General features: G+C 45.1%; 1 protein-coding gene across 15 annotated transcripts in view; it reads left to right on the forward strand.

Annotated features, from left to right (window-relative positions):
• Positions 1-24,250, forward strand: part of RBFOX1 (RNA binding fox-1 homolog 1) — a 2,636,561-nt gene that overhangs the window by 91,099 nt on the left and 2,521,212 nt on the right. For 8 of the 15 annotated variants that reach the window (XM_039490579.1, XM_039490572.1, XM_039490571.1 and 5 more), the window contains exon 1: positions 4,018-4,241. The exons of 2 other annotated variants lie outside the window; for them this stretch is intronic. The gene's annotated coding sequence lies outside the window, so the exon portion shown is untranslated. Of the gene's footprint in view, positions 1-4,017; positions 4,242-6,029; positions 6,098-9,332; positions 9,427-9,876; positions 9,911-24,250 lie in introns of those variants that run through there. 5 more of the 15 variants (XM_039490576.1, XM_039490573.1, XM_039490580.1 and 2 more) reach the window with 3 other exon arrangements.

The following is a 24,250-nucleotide window of genomic DNA, read 5'->3' on the forward strand; positions in this document are numbered from 1 at the left end:
CTCCCTCCTGGTCAACACAAATTAACCCTTAGCGATTCTCCACCTCTGTGCACTGTGCTTTACAAAAACAGGCCACAAAACATTTCAGTTAATTACAAGTTCTTCAAAAAAGGCAATTTACTCTTCCCGGGTGATAAAGAGGTAAGAAACATGCAAGCTGTGATGTCTCATTAGTGCTATTGTGAAGTGCTTGTGAATTGAACACATTATTCTGCTATGAAGTACAACCACAGGAAATATACTTAACCCCAAAAGAAGCATGTATTAGAGAAAGATTCCCTCTGCAGCACCCTCTCTAACTCCAATGAAGGTAAGAAAGGAGGGGGTGTAGGAAAGTAGAAGGGAAAGCTAGCTATCCAACTATTATTACTTTCTCCTCAGAGTTGACATATGAAGGCTCATTATTACATTATGTTTTAGTCAACAAAATAACTTTAATGTTGTAGCTTAAATTGAATTCGCTAAGACATCTTCATCTCTTCCTTAATGCGTCTCAAACATCTCCTTGACATTTGCATTTTCCTCAGAGTTATAGCAACAAAGCTCTGGAAAGAGCAAAATTATATACAATCTGCAAAACAATGCAGCTGTAATGGGGTAATCGGCCTTTAGCGTAATTAAGGAAACATCCCCTCATCAAAGCGATTCTGTCAGAGAGACTGCGGGGCTCTCATTGTACAAATCATCCATTTACTAAAAATCTGGATCCGAGTTGCATTTGAAATCAGGTTATGCAAACAGATTTGCTTACTGGGTAGCAAAAACAAAAAAATTGCACAAGTTTAAAAATCAAGATGATTAAACAAACCTGCTTCCTCCTGATGTAGTGTGGAATGTAACTTCTTTTTGTCCAATGGGACACAGCTCAGTTTATCTATTAAATAAGATCTTCGGCAAGAGAGGAAAGGCACACTCAAATTGGACAGAGTGATAGTCTGGGCAAAATTGCTGTAATTTGTTGTAAAATCACTGTAAAATATCACATTGAGATCTGGGATATGACATTAAGGGTATGTCTACACTGGCAGAGTTAAATCGCTGGCAGTTACAGTGCCGTTCAGAGAGTGTTGAAGGGAAACCGCTGTTGTGTGTTCACACTGTCAACTGCCTGCGCAATAGTGTGTTCATGCTTGCGGCACTTGCAGTGGTATTCGGAGTGGTGCACTCTGGGCAGCTATCCCACAGAACTTCTCTTCCTCTTCTGCTGCTAAGAGTTGTGGGAAGGCGGAGGGGGTCATGGGGCATCCTGGGTCCTGTCCCAATGCCCCATGGTGCATTGCTTCACATCCCAGAAATCCCTGTGCTTTCATCCACATTTGGTGCCATCTTTCAATGGTTTGTGTACTGCGCTGTCTGCCTCTTGGTATGCAGGAATCATCCCGCACAGTTGACCAATATGCTTCTCGCTTTCACTAACACGTTATGAGTGGCAGTGGAATTATTCCTTAAACTACAAAGGCAAGAGGAGTGCAACATTGATCTCGCCATATGTACTAGCTACGACACGAGATTGCTTGTGGCATTCATGGACGTGCTGACCACAGTAGAATGCTGCTTTTGGGCTTGGGAAACAAGCACTGAGTGGTGGGATCACATCATGATGCACGTCTGGAATGACAAGCAGTGGCTGCAGAACTTTCAGATGAGGAAAGCCACATTCATGGGACTGTGTGATGAGCTCGCCCCAGCCCTGCGGCGCAAGGACATGAGAATGAGAGCTGCCTTGTCCTTGGAGAAGCGTGTGGCGACTGCACTGTGGAAACTGGCTACTCCAGACTGCTACCAATCAGCCGCTAACCAGTTCGGAGTGGGAAAGTTGACTGTTGGACACGTGTTGGCGGAAGTGTGCAGGGCCATTTATCACATCCTGCCCCAAAAGACCATGACTCTGGGCAATGTGCGTGACATTGTGGATGGCTTTGCACAAATGGGCTTTCTAACTGCGGAGGGGCGATAGATGGGACGCATATTCCAATTCTGGCACCAGAACACCTAGCCACCGAGCACATTAATCAGAAGGGATATTTCTCTATGGTTCTCCAGGAGCTTGTGGATCACTGTGGGAGTTTCACGGACATTAACACAGGCTGGTCTGTAGAGGTGCCTGATGCACGCATCTTTTGGAACACTGGCCTGTTTAGGAAGCTGCAAGCAGAGACTTTCTTCCCAGACCAGATCACTGTGGGGGAAGTCGAAATGTCCATTGTGATCCTGGGAGACCCCGCTGTGGCTTATAAAGCCATACACCGGAAACCTTGATAGCAGCAAGGAGCGGTTCAACAACAGGCTGAGCAAGTGCTGAATGACTGTTGCGTGTGCTTTTGTCCAGGTATCATATGCAACTTTGTCCTTTGGAGTACAATGCAGCAGGTACTGTACTTCAGCAGGGCTAAGCTGCAGAGGAACGGGTGTTGAGTGCAGTGGGTAGTGGGAGTCCGCAGGGCTGGACTGTGACGGGGCAGGAGTGGGATGCAGCAGGTACAGACGGGAGCCAGGAGGCTGATAAGAATGTGTTGGCAGTGTCTGGGGGGAAAGGGGGTTGGGGTGCGTGGGAAAGAGTTTTGTGACAGCGGCTGCAGGGGAGGGCAGGTGTGGAGCTGCTCAGTTTGCAGTGCTAGTAGCGCCTGGAGCATGTCCACTTGGCGCGCCATAACATTTAAGAGCTGCTCCGTGGCTTTGTTCTGGTGCGCTGCATTCTCCTTTTGGTCCCTTTTCTCACTGTCCTGCCACTCCTTCAATTCTTGTTTTTTGGCCACGGAGTGCATCATGACATCACGCAGAAAGTCCTCTTTAGTTCTTTGTAGCCGCTTTCTAATTCTGCGCAGCCGTTCAGCTGGCAATGACAAAGAGGGAGGCTGGGCTCTCAAGGTCATATCTGTGAAGCCAAAATGCAACATTTTACAGAAGCTGTATTGTTTGCAACACACAGACCACTAAATCAGGGATTTAACACACAGCCACTATTCACATACCTGTCACTAACTGGCTGACCCCAGGCAAGCACACATGAGCCACAAGACCTCCAAAATGATAAGTAGCCACAGGGGCAGGGGAAATCAGTGTTCCAGGACCGTACTGTGGGCACATGGCTCTTGGGGGGAGCCAGCACTATTGCGGGGGGGGGGGAAGGGTTATAATCATTCCTGTCCCCACATTTTCCACAGGCTGTGTTCATTATGGAAGATATCTCACTGCTGAGGGTGAGCAGGTGCAAACAGACATCCTCATGCTCCCTTCACCCAGAGCTCAGGTCAGCAGTTCTATAGCCCCAACCCCTAACCTTGCACACAAGGTCACCCTGTTCAGAGGATGTCATTTTGAGACACTCACTGTGACCTACCTGTGCCTGTCTTCCCTCCCAGCCTTTGCCGGTCTGGCCTGTTTTAGAATCGAAGCGCATCAGGACAGTGACTCTTTCTATTTTAGTGTCATTTTAAAAAATGGTCAGTGGTGCCCAGAGCATTGGATGGGCGCTCTTCGTACATCTTGTACAAATCTAAATAAAATGCTAGGTGTTTGTACAGTGCTCAGGCAAAATGGACCTTGGAGAGCTACCATAACCAATGATGGCATTAGGCATTTGCAACCCATTCAGTTGCAGGGGGATCTGAGGCAGCGAGGGGCCCCCTGAAAGCCAGATCCAGCCTGCTGAGAGTTAGCTGCTCCATTTTGCTCTGTGCTGCCTGGGGTCTCAAAATGACATCCTCTGAACAGGGTGACCTTGTGTGCAAGGTTAGGGGTTGGGGCTATAGAACTGAGCACGGTGGGGGCCTACCCCAGGACAAATCGTGCCACTGGCTGAAATGTGAATTACACTCACTTTAGTGATGGTGTATCCAGCTTTACACTGGTGTAACAGAGGACAATTGCACTTATCCCTTTAAGACTCCCTTTGCTGACCTGAGCTCTGGGTGAAGGGAGCATGAGGATGTCTGTTTACACCTGAGGTGATTAGATGCAGCTGAACTAGTTAAAAGGGGCATGGCTCACAGCAATGTTTCTGAGAACAGAGAGGGATTTAACTTCAGTGAGGTATGAAAGTTGCCCTGGTTGTATGGTGGGTGTTGAAGTTCAAGGAGTGTTAGCCTGTACACAAAGAAGAGGGCTTGATGCTTTGTTTTATTTTGGTTGCATCAGAAAAAATACCTGACTTTGAGAGGTGTTATTTCCCACCCCCGCTTAACTTGGGACTCCTGCTGAGTTTCTGCCTGGTGACTGCACCCTGATCCTGCCATTGCAAGGTATGGTTACTTGATAGTATTTGCTGTACATAACTGAGCAGAAATGTACTCATCTGAAAATTGCACTAAATTTGCACTGTTTGAATTTTAGTTGATTTTTTTTGGGGGGGGGGAGTGGAAACTGACAATAATAACCAGGCTCTATGCTCAAATAAATATGCAGAAGAGGATAGAGAGGTGACAACAATTAAGTATACTCCAGAACTGAAACTCTGCTTTGCTATGTCTAATTTAGATGACTTCTTAATATTTCTCACTGTTCCTACCATCATTGCAGTAGTAGCAGAGCATTTTAACCAGTTATTGGAGCAGATGATGCAGTGGTTAAAAAGCTAATGGCCAACCTACAGCAGGGCCTACATTTCTATCTAAAGAATCCATGGCACCAGTTTTAGCCACTAATTAGTGTGTACATGGAACGATTACCAATGTGTATTTTATGCTTGTGTAGTGTCAAGTGTGTGGTGTGGGTGGTGTGTAGTGTGTTTTTTGTTTTGTGTTGGTTTTTTTAAAGGAAATTTGGGGAAAGCAAAACACTGGAAAAGCCTGTCCCCTCCAGTATAATTTGCTGCCCCCTGCTGTTTCCTGAGCAGTACTATGGTGACATTAGCAGTAACCAGTCACTCATTCCTCACTATCTATCCAAGAATACAAATAAACTGGAGAGTCCTTCTGGTCCTGGTTGTGGGGCCATGGCCAGTTATACTTTTGGCCTTCACAGCATCCCCTGGCAATGAGTTCCACAGGTTGACTGTAGGTGTTGTGAAGAAGTACTTCCTTAGGTTTGTTTTAAATCTGCTACCTATGAATTTCATTCGGTAACTAATGAGATAAAATCCTAGTGACGATAAGGCAGTCTGTAGTTTTAACATGAGTAAGGTGGTGGAGGTAAGCCCTAGGTTCCTTCATAGTTAATTACTATGGCCTCTGAGATCCTTGTCATATGAACAGTCAGAAATTGACTTCCAAAACACAGTGGTGTTGAGTCTGTCATGCAGAAGCTTAGTAAATAACTCTCCTTATCAGCATCAAAGCTACAAGAAGGATACAACAGGTATAACTGATTTCAATAATTTATTCCCCAGAGAGCTGTTTGACACCCCCCCCCCACCTACCTAAATACCTTGCCCTCTGGGGACTCTATCCTAGCATAGGTGGGCTGCAATGACTGCCCTCAAGTTTCCATACTTGGATAGTTTGAAACAAAGCCTCTTATCTATTTTATTAGTGTTTGTTTCTGTGTCCGACCACTAAGGCTCCCTTTGGTGACCATATAGGTAGGTGATGTTTTTTAAAAATCTTGTCAAATGGCTCAGTATGTCCTAGGTAAATGTCTACTTTTAAAAGTGAATGAAAAAATGAGCTTTGACAATCCAGAGTGTAGCATAGAATCAACAGATCTCATCAAGCTATTCAGAAAATCATGAAGTAAAAAGGCAATGAAGCTGTAAACAAGCAAAAGTTGTGACTGTAACCTTAAATCAGACTAAAAGGAGCTTAGGCACTGCGTCCAGCCTGCCTGAATTTCTGTCTAGAGAATCCATGGTCCATAACTAGAAGTGGTTGATACATTTCTCCTCCCCCCAAACTCAACCAAGACATTTTTTAAAAAGAAAATTACATTCTTGTTTACTCTCAATTTTTTCAGGTTTTTGGAAACAACATTCAGATTGCAAAGTTACACACTCAGATGTTAGCATGTACCCTGCATCCTTAATTGTGGCCCCTTGTGTGTATGCATTATGATACAATGTATAACTGCATAATCATATGCTATTTTTTCAACAGGACACTGTCTCATTCAGTGCACAAGGTGGAGCTACTCTGGGGATGAAATAAGGGTCGTGCAGTGAAAGGTGCTGTTTTCAGTAGGCCCTGTCTTTATTGGCTGCATAAGTTGGTAGGAAGAGAATGAGGCCAGGGGATTGCAGAAATAGAGAAGATGGTGTAGTGGCTAAGGCCATTAAATGCTGTTCTAGTGAACTGGATTCTATCTGTACCTCTGCAATACAGTTCCTTTGTGTTACTGGGGAAGTGTCTTAAACCCAAACTTTTATAAAAGGACACAAACTGTTTCTCATTTTCTGGGTGCCCATCCAACTTGAGATGCCTGGCTAGAGCTGGGCAAAAATTTTCTACCAAAAACTTTTGGCAAAAAAAGATTCAGTGACCCTGAAACCTCCTGTGAAGTTATGTCAGTTTCTCTGAATTGGTTTGTGTGTTTGTTTAAAAGTTGAAATTCAAATGTTCTGGTTATTTTTTTTCCAGCTTGACATGACTTCTTTCAAAATTTCCTTTAACATTTTCAAATTCCAAAATATTTAAAATGCTCAGTCACCAAAATGAAACATTGTCTGATTCTCACCTTTTTTATGAATTTTTTCAAAATTGTGAACAAATAAAAAAAAATTTACTTGCCCTGCCCTAGACCTAATTTGCAGAAGTACTGAGCACTGAGAGCAGCGACTGTAGTCTGTGAGAGCTGTTCTCTGAACAAATATAGTGTTATATTTTTTTTTCTGAATTTCAGGTCATAGGCATCTCAAATTGGACACTAAAACTAGTGGATACTTTTGACATTCAATGCGTTTGTGCCTCCATTTGCCATCTGTAAAATGGGGATAATACTAGCTCACCTCACAGGGCTGTTGTAAAGCATGTTTGTGAAGCATGCTGGTGATGCAATGATGAGCACCATGGAAAAACCAATAAGGAAATCAATAATTCTGTCTTCAGAGGAGAGCATTTTGTGCCGTACATAAGGCCTGGGGCCAGACTGAACAATGAGGATGAAAGGAAATATTAAATACCTACTCATTCAGTGAGCACAATCTATTCTGGATGCTGAATGAAACAGTATGTGATCACATAATTCAAGACTCTCACAATGCACATGCATAAGGGGCCAAATTAAGTTTGCACAGGCAAGCTGAGTTCTGGCTTTTTCTAAATCGAGTACTTGACTTTGCTGCTTTAACTTTCTTTGAATGTAGATTTGTGTATGTGCAAAAGAAATATATAATCTCCTTGATCCATGGGATGGGTGTATAAGGAGAGTAAAGCCTTGGTGTCATTATGGAGTAACACAGTGAGATGTCTGTGCTACTGATCCCATGGTATGTGGATCTAATTTAGGATGTTGTTTGGTATTGAAGTTGATATACTTGGTAAGGGGGAGATGCCAGAGAGGAGCTTGCACAATAAGTCTGCACCTTGCCCCTGCAGAGAAGTAATCTCAGAGGTGGAAATGCAATTAGAGGCACATCTCCCACTTCAAAACTTCTGGTATGTCTCTCATTTAGTTTAGTCCCAGAGTTTACCACATTCCATACCAAAGTGGAGTGTCTCTGATTTTTACTATAGAAAATCATTTACATCAGCAATAAAGGATCACATAACTGAATTTGCACAAAAGGAAGTTTCCTGCATGAAATAACTTTGTGCCCTTCATTTTGGGGGTTCACCTGCACATTTCATGCAATATTTGGGTCTCAGCAAGTTGAGAAGTATATCAAAAGATAGGAAGGAGAAGTCAAAGCCAGCTCCTGTTGTGGTTTGAGACAAAGAAACAACTTGGTATGGCAGCTTAAAAAAACATCCTGATACTTCTGAAACCACTGTAGCTGGCAGTCCCTTTTATTTTTACATGTTAGAGACAAAATCAAACCCTTGTACAGACAGGCTTTTAAAAATGTTTAAGGTTTCTAGAATAAACTTTTTGCTCTATTAAATTTTGTAAAAAGGCAAATACCATCCATGTTCTGTAATTGAAATGTTATCCCATTTAATCTGCCTAGTAGCTCTTGCTCCAAATTCCTTTTCAGATTTGATATTTAACTAGTTAAATCTGTTTTCAATTTGATTTTAAGTTGAAATCTATTAGGAATAACAAAAGCCCCGGTTTGCCAATGTGCTCTGTGCAGGCAGATCTCTGCAGTCTTAGCATCATATTTCTAAAGACATTCAGGTACCAAAGTGCAGATAAGGACATATGGGATTTTCAAATATGCTGAAGCAGGTTAGGTGCTTAACTTCTATTGATTTCAATGGGAACTAGGTGCTACTGAAAATCCCACTATATCTCCTGGAACCTAAATACCTCAAAAAATCTGGCCACAGGTCTCTTAATCAGCAGCTCTGGCTTGTGGCTGATCATCTTTGAGATCCACAAGTTTTGGGGACTAATCCCATGCACATTCCATGGAGGGATAAAACCTGACCTCATGCTGGAAAAGATACAGAAGAAACTCTGTGTGGGGAGACTTTGGATAAATGTTCCCATGTATGGGCTGATCTGACCCCTAATCCCCCACCTCGGTTTATCCACAAGCAGAATGGGTCAAACACCTGCCCATGGGGAACCCCTATGAAACTCTTGGGGACTGTGGCCCCTGATTGTACAAACTGATCAATTCTGGAGGACATCTCTGCTCTTGCAAGGCCCTGTTGGCTTTAGGAAGGTTCTGCAGTAGCCTAGAAGTCTATTTGCATGGAGCAGCTTTCAGGATCAGTGGCCTATCTGAGTGTAAAACATTTTAGAATGATTCTATTTTTGTGAACGTCCTTCACACACTGACACTTTGGTTACCTTCTTCAGACCTGAGGAAGAGCTCTGTGAAGCTCAAAAGCTTGTCCCCTCAACGAAAAGAGGTTTGGTCCAATAAAAGGTATATTACCCCATCCACTTTGTGTGTCTCATATCTTAGGAACCAGCATGGCTACAACACTACAAAAAGCATAACATCAGTTATTTATAGGTGATTTGAGTTTGCTTTAGGGAGAAGAGAGAGGAATTGGCTAACATTTTATCTTTGGCATTTTAACTCTCTGAAAATACTGAATTGCCCATATGAGCCCAGAAAATACCTTCACAGATATCAGCTTTATGGCCTATTTATTTCTGACACTTGAGTTCTTTCATATACATGTTCCTTGCCAAATGCCTGGACCATGGCGAGTTTATGAGCAGAAGGAACATATTCCCAAAGTGACTTGCAGGTATGGCATACTGGGGAGGATGTTAGAGGGCTGTGGTGGTGGGGTTTTTTGTTTTTGACAGGGAAGCAAAATATTTAGAGTTCCCTTTTTCAGCAGGATGGATGCAGTCTTGGAAGCAGGTGCTACAGATTAAACCTCATCAGTGGATTTGCCAAGGCATAACATTATTCAGAGTTCAGCATCTGTGGTGAGTTAGGAGTTAATGGTTATACCAAGTACCAGGCGCATTAGGAAAGGGTGATTGATAGAAAAAAAATAATGGGACAGAAAAGCTAGGAGGAGGGAGAAATAACTTATCTTTGTGTAGATTCAGATTCTTTCTTGTTCAGTGTAAGTGGCAGTGGTTTGTCTTTCTGTCCTGAATCTTATCTGTAGGAGATGCATGTTTGCAGTTGGAGCTAAACAGGGAATCGCACAATTTATGCATCTTGTGAGCAGAGAGACCATTTATATTAAGTGGGTGTGTAAAATGGGAGTGACAATCTAAGCATGTCAGAGGAATTTCCTAATGCAGATATTAACTTGATGCTCTCCTCAGGAGAGGGGAGTGCTGTTTTGGAAGCACCCACTGAAGTGAGCTTTTACTACTCTGGATAATTGAGTTTGTTTTAATCATTGGGACTTAATTTATATGAGTCTCTTCTCCCAGAATCATTGGTAGGGTAGAAATGGTAAGGAACAAACTTGTGTTAGATACAAAATAATTCATTTACTGAAGCTAAAGGATCCCTTGCACTGAATTGTATCAATGAATGAGTGGTGCTAAACTGGATACAATGTAATGTGGTGTGTGGTTTATCTAGTAACATATGTTTAAGAAAACTTGATACTTGCTTTTTATATTTTGGATTTGACTTTTTTCCTCTCCCAATCAGAGGTCATACACTTATCTACAAAAAACGTGCCACTGGTTACTGCTTTCCTGAGATTTTTTTCTACCTAACTTCCTTTGATTGTAGCTCCACTTGCATGCTTTGCAAACCTTGCAATGCAAACAAAATCTAGTTTCTAGCAATCTTCTTCTTCTTTTTTTATAACCCAACTTTCACACACAAGAAAAGGGAGTATATTTAAATAAGGGCAATACATGATGCTACTGTAAGGGAGAAGGAAAGCCCTAAATAACCTTATTCTTGAAACCATGAAGCTGTCTGTTTCATGGTTCTGTGGTGATGCCTTTTTTTCATAACTAGGTATCCCTAGTATAAATTGGAGTATAAAATGTTCTGCTGATTGCTGGCTGTTCTAGTGGACAGTTACATTTTTGGAACTGAGCAATATTACTGGTTGGGGAATTTTTCATTGAAATGTTCTTTATTGGAAAATGCTGATTAGTTGAAAATGAGGGTGAAAGACTTCAACCCAGAATAGCTAATAGCCCAGTGGTTAGGACACTTACTTGGGATCTGGGATACTCAGGTAGTTTCTGGTCCAAATGAGGCCAAGTAGGGACTTAACCCTGGGTTTCCCACATCTCAGGTAAGTACCCTAACTGCCAGACTATTGGCTATTCTGATGTCTGTCCTGTGTGTGTGTGTGTGTCCACCCCAAAATACACTTCAAAAGGTCTTGGCTTCATTCTGCATCAGAATGGAAACCAATGCCAAAAATCTTAACTTTTTTACAAAATGGAATTCTTGTTTTCTGGACAGCTCAAGTGACCAATGAGTGTCCTGATACTTGGGGATTCCACGGAGACTAGTTGAAGGTTTCCAGTGGAATCTATTCGTATTAGGAGTCTGTGAAGCATTGCAGATTACCCGCACTGTACCACCTGATGTCATTCCTCTCTGTCTCAGCCTAGATAAGGATTTCTACATTAAAAAAATCCATTTTCATATTAGAAAGGATCTTCAAATAATTGATGTGCCATCATCGCCTGAAAGGTGACCATATAAAAATGCCACTTTCAGTGTGATTTGGGCACAATAAATGTATCTGCTAAACTTTACTGATTGGGGCGGGGAAACAAGTCTTTGCTAGCTAATAGTACAGAGTCAATACAGCTATGAAAAAACTGGCTGGAGCTAGTCTGTCATATGCAAGTTCTGACAATATTGTCCTGTAAACTTTGAATATAAAGCCTTTATTACTGATGTTGTAAAATAACATAATCTGGGAAAAATCATGCTGAATTTTTAGTAAATTGAATAAGTAACTGTCATGTAAAAAAAAGTTTGATTTATTTAAAAGTCTTGTGATAATCAAGACTTTTCTTAAAGAGCAGTTCAATGCCTTTCTTGGGGGAGGGGAGAATATCTTTTTAAAAAATTGAGATGTTTATAGCCTTTATGGTTGCACAGACAATCTTGAAAATGTGACCCAACTGCACCCTAAGGGCTCAGAAATCAGAAGGCTGATTAAAATTAATGATTTTAAAAACAAATCTTTTTTTACTCCTTGTTCTTGAATGCTTGGTGTTGACTATACTGTCTTTACTTTTACCTCCTCAAACCAAAATTATCCTTGTTCAACAGTGGGTCTTGGATTTGGCTTCCCACTAACTAAATACAGCCAGCATTCTTTGATTGGGGTAACAAAACAGAATGTCTGTCTCCAAAGGCATAGTTTGAGGCTACTGGAAAAACTATAAGGTATGAATGATTTTGACATTTCTTTTCTTCCTCTGTGAATTTTATTCACAGTAAATTTAATGTCATCCCCTGTGGTAAGAATAAAAACTGAAAAATAACTATTGGAAGGTTTGTTTTTTAGTATTATATTTTTCTTGCCAGTTAAGCGAGATGTGAAAAGAATATAATGGCTTAAACATGTCATGCATTGTAATAGCTGCTGGTTTTCTTTCTTGTCCTCTATTCTGTGGTACCTATATCTCATTCTCCAAGAGCTAACTTCCTGGACTACATTACTCTGAGCATTGTTAAATATCCCCTGATTAATTGCAAGATAGGACTATTTTTGCCTGTTGGTTTTTAGTGTAGAGAGTACCTTTTGTGAAGTGTGTTCAGGAAAAACTCTCTCTCTCTCACTTCCAAGCAAAGTGGCAGAAACTGTTAACTCATTCTGGTAGACAACTAATTCAGCCATTTTCTCCTTATCTTATAGCTGGTGGGTGTCAACCCCAAAAGGAAAGGGGGGGAGACTCTAATTTCTCTCCTTTCACATTCGTTGATATGTTCAACTTTCATGATAAAGAGATTGAACTACAGTACTTGTATTAGGTGATTTGAAAAATACTATTTCTTTTGTTTTTTACAGTGAAAATATAGTGTGCACTGTACACTTTGTATTATGTTTTAATTGAAATCAATATATTTGAAAATGTAGAAAACCTCCCAAAATATTTAAATAAATGGTATTCTATTTTTTTAACTCAGTAATTAATTGCGCAATTAATTGAGATTTACTAAAAACCTGACATGGGCACAGTAGATGGATAAATGTCTATCATTCCAAATCCAGGAAATTCAGAGTTAACTATTTAAGACTCTTTTCAATTTCACAATGTGAGTGTGCCAGGCAGCAAACAGCTCAGCTGGGAAACCTGCCAGGAGGGCTGCAGGTGACTCCTGGATGCTGGGATGAGCTGGACACCTCTGACAAGCTCCTTGGGAATGTTTCAATTCTGTTGAAGCAGAATTTTCAGATGGAAAACTGTTCTGGTAGGGAAATTCTTTAACTAGCTCCACCCAGTTGCTACATTGTCCTCCTGGCTCATTCCCCACCCCCTTTTGTTCCTCATACTGATTTTGTCCTTCCTTAAATTAAACTGTTTGCTCTCAGGGGCAGAGACCATTATTATTTGGTGCTGCTAGGGGCTATTGCAGCACAATGGGGCCCCTATGCCTGATTGTATTACGGGCTGTACAAACACATGACTAATGGACAGTCCCTGCCCCAAAACCTGGCAGTTCAAGGGTGAGTGTAAAATGATACCCCTGATCCTGATTGGCATTAAAACCAATAATGGCAGACCCCTGCCTCCACGTAGGTGGCATGCCAAGGTGTCACTCACAGGTAGCCATTTCAAATGGGGGACTCACAGTATAGGGAATGTGTTACCCCCCCACCCTGATTTTTTTTTTAATCCATCCATACATTTGTACAGAAGTCTCTTGACATGGGGACCCTGCTGGTGGTGAACTTGCTAAGCGACTATTGAACACCCAAGCACAGCCAATCTTCTTTCAAGGCACTGTCTGTGCTGATGCATGTCATCCGAGGGGAGAGGAGGGCAGTAGATGGTGGAAAATGGAGGAGCTTTAAAATTATATGTTCTCAAGGGCGTGTAGCAAGTTCAGTTTACAGCTCCTTAACTGTGTGATGTGCCCCATGTGAAAGAAATTCAGAGTGCAGTGGGACAACCATAAAATTGACTTGCTGGTGAAATAGAGACTAGTGAGTGACTTTGCTGCCTTCAGAAGCCTGGATAGACTTCTGTGAATAAAACTGTGAGCAGAACATTGCTCATACCTGCAAAAGGTATTTTACGTAGACATTTTGTTATTGAATGACTGCTGGAAAGCACTTCTTCATCGCCATATGCATGGAAGCAAGAGAAGATTCCACCAGTTGGTTTTACTGATTGGGGGGTGGGGGGGAAGGTATAAAAGGGAGATGCGAGGAACTGGGATTTGTTACAAGTGTGCCTGCAGGACTGTGCTAATGGGGAGACCGAGCACTGGCTCAGTTAACCCTTGGGTTTTTTTGGTGTTTTTGTTTTTTGCAACATTTAGAAATAATTTGCAAAATGCCTGCAAAGGGTGTGGAATTCCTTCCAACTTCAGCCCTCACCCAGGCAGAGGGAGCAAGCCCTAAGTTGTGTCCTGGCTGCAACAATCCCTATGACTAGTCCAGCAGCTGAGGGGGACAGCAATGGTTCATGAGTGTCCTCTAACTCCCTCATTTCAGTATGTGTCCTGCACAGGGGTTACCTGTGTGGGGGTTGGAGTTGTGTAGAGCTAGCTATGAGCATACACTAGAGGAGGAAAAGGGGCTTAAAGCTGCTTTGTGGCTGCTATGCCAAATATATCAATCTTCTGATTTAGCCCTGATATACAGTACATTGGTTTGTTATGCAGCAATCACACTTCTTTGTTTACAGTTTCTAATACAAAACAGTACCTAACATATTGTAAGCATCTGCTTTTACACACTACTTCCAATGAACCTGGGTCCCTCACTTCCATTATACAAAAAATCTGAACCTGGGATTTTGTTTCCTTGGGATGAGTGAACTGTACTTCATAGAAGTTGCCACTTTTTTAATTAACTATTGATTTGGAGGGTTGGTATACTGAGGTTAATCGGGTGTGACAAGAATAGACAACTTTACTTGGCTTGTTGAAATTTGAGGGGTATAAATCTGAGGCAGTGTATCCATAGATTAGAAATGGAATTTCCTGCTAGGAGCAATCAATATGCCCCTGGAGCTAGGAATTCAAACTACACCTCAACTCCAGCATATAGGAGGCTTGTTTATTAAAAGGTTTCTTTTGTGTCAAAAAGAGGATTTAATTTTAAAACAGATTGCGTGAGCACTACCATGGATGTGCATTAACATGACTCATTCTCATAAGGATACAGATTCCATTAACAATTTTATTCCCAATTGTAGGCTTCAGCTAACATCTACTTTTGAAGGAAGTACAGGACCCTTCAAACATGAGTGGGAATCTTCTTTGAAATTCTGTTTTACAGTGTTAATTTGCAATAAACCCATGTCTGCAAAGTCAGTCACTTAGAGAGAGCAGAGACAAGAACCAGTGCCCTTCAATCAGGGCCGCCCAGAGATTCGGGGGGGCAGGGGTTGCGGCGGGGGCCCTTCTCCGCGGGGACCCGCCCCAAGTGCCCGAGACCACCGGCGAGGCCCCCCCGCCCGCGCCGCCGACCGCCGCCCGGCGCCGCGCGCGCCGTCAGGGGTGGGGTGGTGGTGCGGGCGGTCCCACCGCGGGCGCGGGGCGGGGCGGGGGGCGCGGGTCCCCCCCCAGGCGGGCCCCCCGCCGCCGAAGACGGCCTGCGCGCCGCCCTCCCCCCCCCCCCCCCCCCCCCCTCTCTCGAGCCCGCCGCGGGGGGGCCTCTCCGCCTCGCGCTCGCGCGCGGCGGGGTGGGGGCGGGGAGCTGCCTGCCCGCCCCCCCCCCCCCCGCCCCTCGCCCCCTCCCACCCCCCGGGGCGGGGCGGGGCTCGCCCCCCCCCCCCCCCTCCCCCGCCCCCCCCCCTCCCCTGGGGGCTCAGGGGGGGGGGACGGCCGAGGAGAGGCTGCGCCGGGGCGGCGAGGAGGCGGGAGGAGGCGGGAGCCTCTTGGGGGGCTTCTTGGGGGGGCCCGGCCCCCCGCCCCCGCCCCCCCCCCCCCCCCGCCCCTTCAATGCCAAAACCAAAGCATTAATAACGTGGTGAAGGAGACCTCCTCCACTGGCTGATGGGGGTAGGTCTTTTATCCTTGCTGTCAGCACTCTCTTCTGCATACAAGTCCAGTGTGCTACAGACTTTGATGGATAATTCATTAGCATAAGTAATGGTTCCCTGGTTTGGGTCTCAATACACTACTGTTTAATGTGAGGGGAATAAACTAAAAAATAAAGGGTAAACGCACAAAATACTACTTGATCCTTTTCATATGACTGAGTCATAGTGCACCATTGTCCACCCCCACCTCTCCAATTTATTTTCTTCTGGTCCAGCACCATAACTACAGTTATCAAAATTCCCATGGATGGTTAGGAAGTTAGTGATCTGGAAGACAGAAGGAGATGGAGGTGGGGCAGGAGGGAGATCAATTTGGAAAGGAAGAGAAGATTTTACAGTGTTCATATCTGCAGTCAAATATGTCAGATGTTTATCAGGACTTGATTCTTTTGTGTCCTACCCCATCTCAAAGGACTAGTCAGAATTTTTAAAAGGTAAGAATTAGTATTACTTATGCTGCAGCCGCCTTTGGCATTTCACCAACTGCAAAAGCTGTTTATTGCTACTTCAAGAACCAGGAACATTATCTCTTAATTACCAAATGCTCCAAATGCACTCTATTTAGTTTCATTATAAATGACTTGGATAATGTATGCTCCTTTAGTCATTCTTTATGAAATGGGCAGTCCTCATCCTAAAGCAAATGACTGATTTTTTTTTTCTTTGAAAAGTGACTAGTGATTTTTTTTTGGATGCATTAGTTTTTACAAGCCCAACCTGAGACCCTTTTCTGATTAAGATGGAGCTGAGTACTTGCCCTATGAAAATTTGACCTCGATTAGGTCCTTCAGGTTGGGTATTCAAAAACCGAGGTATCCAAAACCACTAATCACTTTTTGAATGTCTTGGCTAATAGGTTTGTAGTGATTGACTAGATAACTGTTTACTAACTTATTCATAATTAGTCATTCATAAAGAAGTGCAAAAAATCTCAGAACATGTTAGCCACCAAGATGCCTGTGTTCATGTTAAGCTTTCTTTCCTTTAAATACCTCCCAGGTGAGGTGAGGTGTTGTGTGTTATGTAACCATGCTGTACTGGAGAGGATTACTAAAGGAGCTGCCACCTAAATAAGTCCCTGCAGGATCAGGAGCAAAGTCTTACAATTTGACAATGGCTTTAGCAAAGGGGAAGGTCTCCTAGGTTTGTGCTAGAGGGACACAATCATTTGGAAGCTAGTGGCCCAGTGCAGTACTTCCAGTCAATTGGATTTGGGCACCTGAAAATAAGCTACCGAAAATCACACCCATTAATGCTAAATTCAGAATCACCCTTTACAAAGAATTAAAGCAATAACATTGCTAGGCCTGGAGAAAATAGAGCTATGTGAGAGGGTGACTTGTCCTGTGGGCTGGAGAACCTGGGGCTAAGCCAGCTCTGATTACAGAATGGAGCCACCTGAAAGGGATCAGGCTTTTCCTGCATAAGAGGAGCCAAATTTAAGTGTTGATAGCCTTTTCCCTGCTAGGCCCTAACACAGTGGTCCCCAACACTGTGCCCACGGGCACCATGGCACCTGTCGGGGCTCCTATCTGTACCCACGTACTGGCTGGCGGACAAACATCCACCAAAAAGCGGCAACATCAAGAGGCATCACTGCCAAAAAGCAGCATCATCAAGAGGCGTCACCGCCGAAATGCCTCTGATTTTTGGCAGCATTTCGGCGGAGACGCCTTTTGACATTGCCGCTTCTCGACGGCATTTCAGCGGATGCTTGTCCACCAGCAACGGTCCTCTGTGGCTCGTCGTCCGGCACCCGCCAGATGAAAAAAGTTTGGGACCATTGCCCTAACAGGAGGCGACTGCAGGGAGCAAGAAGGCTCTTGGTGAGAGCACTGATGCCAGGCTTGCCCATGAGGGGGGCACACAGTAGTGAGTGGGCACAGTTGCAAGATGCAAAGGAACTCTTTAAACATCACCTTGTCAAAGCCAAACATTCCCCCATAGTCCTTTCTTGGGTGTTTTGTCCATCTTGTATTAAGAAACCAAATAGAGAAATTAAGTTCCCACCACTCTCCTTGAGAGACTCTAATTATTCCAGTCTAATAGAACTCACTGTTAAATTATCTGCTCTAAAGTTTGATCCCATTAATTTTATTAATATTCCACCAAAAAATCCTCAAGAAATCTTCTCCTTCCTCAGTGTTTACAGCCCTCAGATAGTTGTAGGTTATCATTCCCCTCTCAGTTACTATTCAGTCAAGGTATTAAACATAATCACTTTGTTTAGTTTCTTCTAAAGAAATCCCTCCAGCCTAATTATAGTCAAAGTATTTGTGCTTATTAACCAAAGTGCATCTTCAGTACAAATGGATGCAGTTTTTGCTAAGTAAACAGCCTGCTGATTTACAGCTTATCTCAACAGTATTTATGCCACACATTCTTATTCTTAGATGAACCTCATGTTGGATAGATTCATCTTGCTACCGGATGGTTAATACATCATCTCTTCTTTGTCTTGCACAGTAATAGACTCAATAGTCTAGTGCTCAACTTCATGCAGTGTGAGTAGATCCAGTGACTTCTCATTACACTCAGTGTACAAAATTAAGCATCTGAGTAAGTCATTGTAGGATCGGGTGCAAAGTCTTAGGCCTGGTCTACACTAGGACTTTAAATCGAATTTAGCAGCGTTAATTCGAACTAACCGCTCAACCGTCCACACCAAGAAGCCATTTAATTCGAACTAGAGGGCTCTTTAGTTCGAATTTGGTACTCCACCCCGGCAGGTGGAGTAACGCTAAGTTCGACATGGCTAGTTCGAATTAGGCTAGGTGTGGATGGAAATCGAACTTAGTAGCTCCGGGAGCTATCCCACACTGCACCACTCTGTTGACGCTCTGGACAGCAGTCCGAGCTTCGATGCTCTGACCAGCCACACAGGAAACGACCCGGGAAAATTTGAATTCCTTTTCCTTTCTGGACAGTTAGAATCTCATTTTGTGGTTGGACATCGGGGCGAGCTCAGCAGCACCGGCAGCAATGCAGAGCTCTCCAGCAGAGGAGTTCATGTAATCTCTGAATAGAAAGAGGGACCCGGCATAGACTGACTGGGAACTCTTCGATCTGATCAGTGTGGGGGGCGAGTAGTCTGTGCTTTCGGAGCTGCGCTCCAACAAACAGAATGCAAAGACCTACGAGAAGGTCTCCAAAGCCATGATACAGACAGAGGATACAGCCGTCATGAAACGCAGTGCCGCGTGAAAATCAAGGACCCCAGACAAGCCTACCAAAAAATCAAAGCGGCCAACGGATGCTACGGAGCCTGCCACCACTGCCCCACCAGTGACCATGGACTCTGACGATGGGACAGTGTCGACGGCCAGTTCCTCGACGATGTTCACGGACGGGGAAGATGAGGAAGGGTTTGTGGAGGACGAGGCAGGCGACAGCGCTTACAATACTGCTTTCCCCGACAGCCAGGATCTCTTCATCACCGTCACAGAGATCCCCTACCAACCCTCCCCGGCCAGGAACCCGGATCCTGAATCAGGGGTAGGAGCAGTCGGTAAGTGCTTTTAACCATGTTAACTTTTATTCTTAATATAACAGGAATCTGAAGTGTGTGAAAAGGAGGTCTCTGTATATATGGTGATAGAACAGAAATCCTCCTGGGAGAACTCCACGAAGCTCTCCTGCCGTTAATCGATAAGCATCAGCAGGAGGTTCCTGAGGAGAGCTGCCTTATTGGGTGCTCCGTGATAGCACACTTTTCCGCGCGAGGCTTTCATGCGGTATTCAGGGAGCACTGCCTCCCAAAGCATGGCTGCATAGGTCCGTGGTTCATGCTAGATTTCACGCAGCATGCGCTCTCTATCTCCTTCAGTGCCCGTCCTCATGGTTATCTCGCTGGGAGACTCCTGCATCTAAGTAGGGGAAGAAATGTTACGTTACGCCTGGTCCAAAGTATTTTTAATAAATAAACGGACAGACGGCATAGCACAGACTCAGCACGCAGCTGCGTGACGAGCGTAACGGAAAGCCAAAGAATCAAATGGACGCTCATGGAGGGAGGGGGGAACGAGGACGCAAGGTATCCCACAGTTCCTGCTGTCTCTGAAAAGCATTTGCATTCTTGGCTGATCTCCAAATGCATCTAGGGTCAAACACAGTGTCCGCGGTGGGTCGGGGCATAGCTCGGCAATTTACGCACCCCCCCGACCCCCAGAAGTTAAAGGGAAAACAATCCTCTGTTGACTCTTTTACATGTCACCGTATCTGTACTGAATGCTGCAGATAGACGCGCTGCTGCCGCACTCAACAACAACATCCTTCCTCCCACCCTGCCATGGGTGGCTGATGGTACAATAGGACTGCTACCCATCCTCATCATCAGCCTATTGGCACATGGGGCAGTGCAAAAGGACTGGTAACCATAACAACCATACCAACTGGCTTGGTACAGGTCGGTCAAGGCCGCCTGGTGCTAATTTTTCATGGTAGATGGTGCAGTATGGCTGGTAACCGTCCTCATCATTGCAACAGGGGGCTGAGCTCCATCAGCCCCCACCCTTCATTGTAAAGAAAAGATTCAATTGCCCCTGGACTAGCAGAGGGATGAGTGGCTCCCTCCTCCACACCCCTTAATGTCATCTCTGGACTATCATTGCAGCTGGAGGCTTCCTTCCACTCATTTCTCACAAACGACTACCTGTGTCTTATTCATGCATTCTATATTACTTCATCACACAAGTGGGGGGACAATGGTATTGGAACCCAGGAAGGCTGGGGGAAGAACGGAATGAACAGCTGGGGTTGTTTCAGGAGCACACCCTGTGAATAGCGTTCAGCTCAAAATTTATGCAGGATTGGACAGAGAGCAGCTGTGGTCTCTGGTTCTATGATACAGTGGTTCTCTAGTACAGTTGCCCATATTCTAGGCAGGACTGATTCTATTTTTAGATACCCAAAAAGGAGGGATTGACTCGGGGAGTCATTACCAAATTTTGCTTTTGCGCCCCTGGCTGATCGACCAGGGGCACTTATGACAGCACCAAATGGCGCAGTGCAAAAGGACAGGTAACCATGACCATCTTATTACCGTCTTCTTACCAGTTCATGGTATGGTAGACGGTGCAGTATGCCTGGTAACCATCGCTGCTGTCATGCAAAAGCAAAAGCATGCTGCTGTGTAGCGCTGCTGGTCCGCCTCTGTCAGCGGCATCCAGTACACATACGGTGACATACACAAAAGGCAAAACAGGGTCCATGGTTGCCACGCTATGGCGTGTGCAAGGGCAATTCCGGGAAAAGGGGCTCGAAATGATTGTCTGCCGTTGCTTTCCCGGAGGAAGGAATGACTGGCGACATTTACCCAGAATCCACCGCGGAAATGATTTGTGCAACAGCAGGCACAGGGGTCTCAACAAAAAATTCACAGAGACAGCCTAGACTCAGTTAATTGTTCAAAAAAAAGTATCATTGCAAGGAATTCAGTAACTATTTCCCATCTCACAGCTTCCACTGTCTCCAGACCTTCCACAGCATCCCCCTCGCAGAGGCGGGCGAAGATTAGGCGGCGAAAGAAAAAGACAAGGGACACGATTTTCGATGAATGTGTGGGCTGCTACCTAGCCGAGGCGGACCAGCAGAGGCAGTGGAGAGAGAAAGTCTCTCTGTACCAGTGCTCACACAGCGAATGGGAGGAGAGGTGGCGTGAGGAACACAAGCAGGCGACTCAAGCAATGCTTGTACTAGTGAGGGAGCAAACGGACACGCTCCGGTGACTTGTGTATGTTCTGCAGGACCGCTGCAGGACAGAGCCCCCGGCAGTATCTCTGCAACCGCCCTCCCCCGCCACAAAGTCACATACCCCCCTCACCCTAAATAACCAGGAGGATGCCCGCCCTGGGCCGTGAATACTGTCACTGCACCCCAGCAGAGTGCTCAAGTAACCAAAAGCTCTCATACCCTACGTTTGCATAAGTCCTTCCCTTCCGGACTCAAACAAGTCCCAATCCCAGTCCCATCCCATAACTGTGTACTTAAGTAATAAAAATACTTTGCTGTTAAGTACTGTTTCCGTCATGTTTTTTCACTGAAGACTGTGTTTGAATGGGGTGCGTGGGGAAGTGTGTTGCTAATTGCATAGGACAGGCACCTTTCCCAGGGTACAGACACGGGGGCCGGATCAGCAGCGGGTAACACACACAGTGCAGTCAGTAGGCACCGTGGTCGGTATGGGAGGTGGTTTCCAGGTTCTGTGTGGGCGGTGGGGATGTGACTTTTTAGCGGGGGAGGGCGGTTACAGATCTTATACAGTGGTCCTTGTCCTGGACCGCTGAGTCACGCAGCAGAGGAATCTGTATCCGTCCTCCTCCACCACAAGGCCACATAGCCCCCCGCACACAGAATCCCAAAAAGGAGGGATGGCAGGCTCCGTTGAAACAAGCAGTCCGGCAATGCGGACCGCTGTAGGAGCAGGAGCCTGTCATTCCTTGAGTTTAGAGGCGGTCTTTACATCAGCGCACACCCTACCCACCGCAGTCTGCGTTCCAGTTTCGACCCTTTAACGAAAAGTCATGAATAAAGAAACCTCTCCTCAGTAACAGTGTGACATGTATTTTATTTTTACACATGTCTTGGAAGTGGAGGAAACGGGGAGAACGGGGTATTTAACCGAAGAGGAGAGTCAACAGTAACTGGGTAAAGAAACAGGGGCAGGTTCAGCTTCTCTGTAAAGAAACTGAACAGTCACAGGTCACGCTGCTCGCTGGTATTTAAAGAGTTCCTTGTCGCTGTCCCAGGTGCCTGTATAGGGCTTCATGAGCGGGCAGGCTGGGTCACCGAGGATCACTATAGGCAAATGCACATCCACAACAGTTATTTCGTGGTACGGGAAGAAACTACCTTCCAGCAGGCGTCTGAGCAGCCCACAGTTCCTGAGAACACACGCATCAGGAACCTTGCCCGGCCATACGACGTTCATGTTGGTAAAAAGGCCCCTATGGTCCCCCAGTGCTTGCAGAACCATTGAAAAGTAGCCCAATTTCTCAGCAGCTGAATGTGGAAGAGGTGGACGATAAAGTGCGAGGAGGAGAAAACGGCGAGGATCGCAGCGGGCTCCATGCTTGCAGTGCTGTGGCGTCCACGCTGTCACTGACCAGAAAAGTGCACGAACAGATTGCCCGCAGGCGCTTTCAGGGAGGGAGGGAGTGAGGGCGTGATTGACGGTTCAATGACGACAGTTACCCAAAACCACCCTCGACACATTTTTTCCCCCAGCAGGCATTGGGGGCTCTACCCAGCATTCCAATGGGCAGCGGGGACTGCGGGAACTGTGGGATAGCTTCCCACAGTGCACCGCTTCGAAAGTCGACGCCGGCCCCGTTAATGTGGACTCAGAAGTTCGAATTAGTGTATTTAGTATGGATACACAAATTCGACTTCATAAGGTCGAATCCACAAATTCGAATTAAGTAGATTCGAAATAGTCCTGTAGTGTAGACAAGGCCTTAGTCTGGTGATACTTCTAGCTAAACTGGAAGTAAGCATCCCATGTTTCTGCTACAGGGACACAATCCTTTGGAAGTGAATATCCCACTATAGAACTTGTCAGTCTTGTTCCCCAAACACCACAAAACTAAACTGCCAAATTAAGCCACACTCTGATTCCCCTCAAAGGGTAACCTAGCTCTCTCCAAATTTGCTTATTCCAGTTTACAAATTCCTAGACCAATGATTGGAAGGAATAACATGTCTTTGCCATTTGGTAGAATGCATTTGATTTGGAGCTCTAGTCCTCTTAATAGCACTGACTTTGCCTATAGCATTGGGCAGGCACTCGAAATTAATGGCGTCTGAGGGTATTTGGTACCTTTAAAACACAGGCCATTACAATATCTTCTAGCTCAGTATCAGAGGGGTAGCCGTGTTAGTCTGGATCTGTAAAAGCAACAAAGAATCCTGTGGCACCTTATAGACTAACAGACGTTCTGCAGCATGAGCTTTCGTGGGTGAATACCACTTGCATCTGAAGAAGTGGGTATTCACCCACGAAAGCTCATGCTGCAGAACGTCTGTTAGTCTATAAGGTGCCACAGGATTCTTTGTTGCTTTTCTAGCTCAGTGTTTTTCCAAACTTGGGATGCTGCTTGTGTAGGGAAAGTCCCTGGCGGGCTGGCAGGTTTGTTTACCTGCCCTGTCTGCAAATCACACTGATCGCAGCTCTCACTGGCCGTGGTTCACTGCTCAAGGCCAATGAGAGCTGCTGGAAGCGGCGTGGGCTGAGGGATGTATTGGCTGCTGCTTCCAGCAGCTCCCATTGGCCTTGAGCAATGAACCGCAGCCAGTGGGAGCCACGATTGGCCGGACCTGCAGACACAGCAGGTAAACAAACCGGCTCAGCCCGTCACGGGCTTTGCAACACAAGCAGCGTCCCAAGTTTGCGAAATACTGTTCTAGCTAATTTGGCAGGAAAGAGCAAAATAAACAGGCAGGTTGCTGCTGAATGATGCTTCTAATCTAAATGCAAAGGGATATTGCTACAGTTCTGCAAGGTCTGTTTGGGACAAGGTAGCATGCTAAAATATGTGCAATGCGTAAGAGTCCATTTTGTTATGAATGCGTATACCATGCCTCCAGG

This window comes from Mauremys reevesii, linkage group 10 (assembly GCF_016161935.1).
Source record: "Mauremys reevesii isolate NIE-2019 linkage group 10, ASM1616193v1, whole genome shotgun sequence".
In the NCBI taxonomy this organism is placed as follows: domain Eukaryota; kingdom Metazoa; phylum Chordata; order Testudines; family Geoemydidae; genus Mauremys; species Mauremys reevesii.